Source organism: Herpailurus yagouaroundi, unplaced genomic scaffold, assembly GCF_014898765.1.
Source record: "Herpailurus yagouaroundi ecotype Mexico unplaced genomic scaffold, PumYag 566, whole genome shotgun sequence".
Lineage (NCBI taxonomy): Eukaryota > Metazoa > Chordata > Mammalia > Carnivora > Felidae > Herpailurus > Herpailurus yagouaroundi.
In genome coordinates this window covers 2818491-2824429 of record NW_024412783.1, presented here as the reverse complement: position 1 = coordinate 2824429, position 5939 = coordinate 2818491, and the positions used below count along the sequence as shown (strand labels likewise).

Below are 5939 nucleotides of genomic sequence, written 5' to 3'. Positions count from 1 at the left end.
TAACCAGAAAATCAACAATGAAACAATGACTTTGAAAACAAACTGAACCAGATGGATTTACAGATATATTCAGAACATTTTAACCCAAGGAAGCAGAATACACATTCTTTTCATGTATGCATTGGACATTCTCCAAAATAGGTCACATATTAAGTGACATACTAGGCCTCAACTGGTACAAAAAGATTGAGATCATACCATGAATATTTTCTGACCACCATGCTATGAAAATTGAATTCAACCACATGAAAAAAAAATGAAAATGCCACATGTACAGGGAGGTTAAACAAAGTGCTACTAAAGAATAAATGGGCCAGTCATAAAATTAAAGAAGAAATAAAAAAAATACATGGACAATATGAAAATGAAAACAAGATAGTCCATACCTTTCAGATCCAGCAAAAGCAGTCATAAGAGAGAAGTATACAGCAATATAGGCTTACCTCAAGAAGAAAAAAATAAAATAAAAAATAAACAACCTAACCTTGCATTTAAAGTAGCTAGCAATAGAACAGCAAATGAAGCCTAAAACCAGCAAAAGAAGGGGAATAATAAAGATTAGAGCGGAAACAAATGATACAGAAATTACAAAAGTGGTAGAACAGATGAATGAAACCATGTGCTGGTACTATGAAAAAATTAATAAAATTTATAACCCTGTAACTGGACATATAATCAAGAAAAGAGAAAGGACATAAACTAATAAGATCACAACTGATAGGGGCGCCTGGGTGGTGCAGTTGGTTAAGCGTCCGGCTTCAGCCAGGTCATGATCTCGCGGTCTGTGAGTTTGAGCCCCGCGTCAGGCTCTGGGCTGATGGCTCGGAGCCTGGAGCCTGTTTCCGATTCTGTGTCTCCCTCTCTCTCTGCCCCTCCCCCCGTTCATGCTCTGTCTCTCTCTGTCCCAAAAATAAATTAACGTTGAAAAAAAAAAAAAAAAGATCACAACTGATAGAGGAAAAAAAAAACAACCAACACCACAGAAATTCAATCATTAGAGAATATTATGAAAAGTTATATGCCAACAAATAAGAAAATCTAGAAAAAATGAAAAAAATTCCTAGAAACATATAACTGCCAAAAGAGAAAAAATAAGAAATAGAAAACTTGAACAGACCCATAACCAGAAAGGAAATTGAATCACTAATAAATGTCTCCCAAAAAACAAAAGTCCTGGGCCAGATGGCTTCCCAGGGAAATTCTACAAAACACTGAAAGAAAATTTACAACGAACATTTTCAAAATATTCCAAAAATATAAATGGAAAGAAAATTTCCAATTTTATCCTATGATGCCAGCATTATCCTGATACTAAAACCCAAGATTCCACCAAAACATAGAACTACAGGCCAATACCCCTGATGAACTAGATGCAAAAATTCTCAACAAAATACTAGCAACTCTAACCCGATAGTACATTAAAAGAATCATTCAACATGATCAAGATGGATTTATTCCTGGTCTGCAAAGGAGATTCAATATTCAGAAATCAAACGATGTGACACACCATATTATAAAAGAAAGGATAGGATTCATATTATTCAATAGATTTAAAAAAATTTTTAAGAAAGTACAAAATCCATTCATTATACAAAGTATAAACAATGTAGGGATAGAGGAAACATAACTCAATATAATAAAAGTCATATAGCAAAATCCCACAGCTAATATCATCTTTAATAGAGAAAAACTGAAAGCTTTTCTTCTACAGTCAGCGATAAGTCAGGGACATCCACTATCACCACTAATATTTAACATAGTACTGGAAGTTCTAGCCTCAGTAATCAGACAACAACAGCAACAACAATTAAAAGGCATCCAAATCAACAAGGAAGAAGTCAATGCTTTGAAGATGACATGATAGTCTAGAAAACCCAGAAGACCCCAAGAGAAATTTCTAGAACTGATACACAAATTCTAGAAAGTCAGGATACAAAATCAGCATACAGAAATCTGTTGCATTTCCACACAATAATAATGAATCAGCAAAAGACAAATAAAAGAACCAGCCCCATTTAACTGCACCAAACCATAAGATACCTAGGATTAAACTTAAACAAATAGGCAAAGTTGTATTATGAAAACTATAAAACACTGACGAAAAACACTGAAGATAACACAAAGAAATGGAAAAATAGTCCATGTGTTGGAAAAGCAAATATTGTTCAAATGTCTATAATATCCAAAGCGATCTACACATTTAATGCAATCCCTGTCAAAATACCAATAGCTTTGTTTACAGAGCTATAACAAACTATCCCCAAATTTATATAGAATCACAAGAGATCTCAAATAGCCAAAGCAATCTTGAAAAAGAAAAGCAAACTGGAGGCATCACAAATCTGGACCTTAAGTTATATTACAAAGATGTAGTCATCAATAGATAGATTAACGGATCAATCATAGATCTATGGAACAGAGTAGAAAACCCAGAAATGGACCCACCACTGTATGGTCCACTAATCTTTGAGAAAGCAGGAAAGAATATCCAATGGGAAAAAGAATATCTTTTCAACAAATGGTGTTGGGAAAACTGGACATTAACATGCAGAAGAATGAAATTGGACAACTTTCTTACACCATACACAAACATAAGTTCATAATGGGTGAAAGGCCTAAATGTGAGACAGGAAACCATCAAGGTTCTGGAGGAAAACTCAGACAGTAACCTCTTTAACATTAGCCATAACAACTTCTTCCTAGAAATGTCTCCTGAGGCAAAGGAATCAAAATCAACAATGAACTATTGGGGCTTTATCAAAATAAAAATCTTCTGCACAATAAATGTAATAATCAACAAAACTAAAGGTAACCTAGAAAATGTGAGAAGATATTTGCAAATGACGTGTCTGAAGGGTTACTATTCAAAATTTATTAAGAATTTATAGAACTCAACACTGAGAAAACAAATATTCCAGCTAATAACTAGGTAGAAGACATGAATAGATATTTTTCCCAAGAAGGCATACAGATGGCCAACAGACACATGAAAAGATGCTTGACATGACTAATCATCATGAAAATACAGATCAAAACCACAATGAGATTTACCCTCACACCAAGCAGAATGGCTAAAATTAACAACTCAAGAAACAACAGATGTTTGTGAGGATGTGGAGAAAGGGGACTCCTCTTACTTTGTTGGTGTGAATGCAAGTTGGGCAGCTGCTTTAGAAAAAAAAAGGAAATTCCTTAAAAAGGTAAAAATAAGACTACTCTATGACCTAGAAATTGCACTACTAGGTATTTACCCAAAGTATAAAAAAATACAGATATTGAGAAATACATGAACCCCAATGTTTATAGCTGCATTATCAACAATAGTGAAATTATAGAAGCATCCCAAATGTCCATTAGCTGATTAATGGATAAGAAGTGGTATTGGTATAGATAGATATATAGATAGATATATATTATATAGATATAGCTATAGGTATAGATATAGATAGATATGATTTAAATAGATATACATAGATGATATAGATAGATATACAATGGAATATTACTTAGTGATAAGAATGGAATCTTGCTGTATACAGGGATGTATAATGGAGCTACCATGAATTTGATAAGTGAAGTAAGTCAGTCAGAGAAAGAGAAATACAACATGATTTCACCTACGTAGAATTTAATAAAAAAGAAAAGATGAACTTTATGAAAGAAAAGGCATACTAGAAAGCAGACTCTTAATTATACAGAGCAAACTAAGTGTTACTAGAAGGGAGGTGGGCAGGGGATGGGTTAAATAAGTGGTGGACATAAAGGAGGACACTTGTTATAATGTGCATTGGGTGTTTTTGTAAGTGATGAATCACTAGATTCTACACCTTTAACTAATACTACACTGTATTTAACTAACTGGAATTTAAATAAGAACATGAAAACAACAAACTTTTAAGATTTTTAAAATAATTATACATGAGATCAGTTTCTTTATTTGTCTTTCTGTTGCTTCATTGTTAGTGTATAAGAATGCAACTGATTTCTGTACATTGATTTTGTATCCTGCAACTTTGCTGAATTCATGTATCAGTTCTAGCAGACTTTTGGTGGAGTCTATCGGATTTGTATGGAAACCAATTTGACAATAAATTTCATATATAAATAAAAAAAATAATAATAATTATACATGAAAAAAGAAAAAAAATCCAAAATACAGAGTTGTGTCTATATTTCAAATAAGACAGTAACAATTATAGATATAATAAATATACCTTTTATCTAGGAACTCTCACAGAATTCATTTATGTAACATTGAAATTTGGAGCAGATCAATGTAATGTTAGTAATGATTTAAATAGCACACGGACCCATATGCTTTCTTAGAGCTCCCTTGACTTCACCATTCCTTAGACTATAGATGAGGGGGTTCAGTACAGGGATGAAGATAGTATAGAACACTGACACTACTTTATCATGGTTAGCTGACCTGATGGTTAGGATTTAGGTTGCATATAGGTAAAAACGGCAGTTCCATAAAAGAGTCCCACCACAGAGAGATGTGAGGAGCAGGTGGTAAAAGCCTTTTGGCCGGCTTCTCCAGAACGCATCTGGAGAACTGCAGCAAGGATGATACTATAGGAAATCAGAATGAGAGAAAATGGGACCAGGAACATTAACACACAATATGCGTACATTATATACTCAAAGACAAACGTGTCATCACAAGCCAAATTCACCAGACTAGGGGCCTCACAGAAGAAATGATTGATTTCGGGTGCATAACAAAGTGAAAAACTCAGGGTAGTAGCAGCCTGCATGAGCCCATCAGCTGCCCCCAGGAACCAAGACCCCGCAGTCATTCTCAGGTATAATTGCCAGTTAATGAGGATGGGGTATCACAGTGGGTGGCAAACAGCCACATACAGGTCATAGGACATGGCTGCTAAGAGGAAGCACTCGCCCCCTCCCAAAGTGAGAAAGAAGAAGATCTGCAACCCACAGCCAGCAGGGGAGATGAGCTTCTTTCCGGTAAAGTAGTCAGCAGCCATTTTGGGCACGATGGTAGAGACCAGCATCATGTCCATGAGGGAAAGTTGGCTCAGTAGGAAGTACATGGGTGTGTGGAGCTGGGAATCCTGGTGAATCAAGAGGATCATGAGGGAATTGCCCATTAGGGAGGAGAAGGCAGTTTTCAGAACCATCACAAACAGAAATAGATTGGCTTCTCTGTGGTTAAATAGTCCTAGGAGAATGAAATCTGAGGTGGTTCCCGTTTTTCATGATTTCAAACAGAAGTGACACTGGAAATGAGGAAATAGATGGCAGTTTTCATCATTTACAATGCTCTATTTCAATTACATTTCTTTTTTCATGAAAAGAACATGTGAAGATGTTTAAACCTATTCCAAATCTTCACCTGTGATTGCAAAGTCTTTTTGACTTGGGCATGAAATTAATTTCACCTATTTTTCATTTTCATTATAAACACTTCTCATGGTTAGTTTGCTTAATTGGTACAATAAACCAATTTCTTGATATATTGAAAGTGTTTTTTAAGCATGTCTTTATGCTATTGATATTAATATAATGGAGAAGTCAGATATTCAGTTTGTCATTTATATTTTTGTTTGCTTTTATTATGTATGGACAGTATTCTTAGAAGCTGAATTAATGTGCTCAGCAATATAAAAGCTAGGTAATTGTTAATGAGAGCTATGCATACCTAACTTACCACAATTTATTTCAATCTACCAAATCTTGTAATTTTTCCTGACACGGAATAATCTGGGAAGGCATTTTTATTTCCAAAGTAGAGAATCTACATTATTAGTTGTAGAAACTGGAAGGAATTCGTCTGTAGATAGAAACATAACTTAATTTGGAATTGTTAGCGTATTTAGTTTGACTTTATTAAGTTATACACTGAACACAATAATTACTTTCTTAGAATATTTTTCCCTGGTACAAGACTGTAATCCTGAATGCAACATTTCATT

The 5939-nt window shown here is 34.5% G+C and overlaps 1 pseudogene; it reads right to left on the bottom strand.

Moving 5' to 3' along the window:
* Window positions 1-4293: 4293 nt before the first annotated feature.
* On the bottom strand, window positions 4294-5271 carry LOC121023600 (olfactory receptor 2T33-like; annotated as a pseudogene).
* Window positions 5272-5939: the final 668 nt, after the last annotated feature.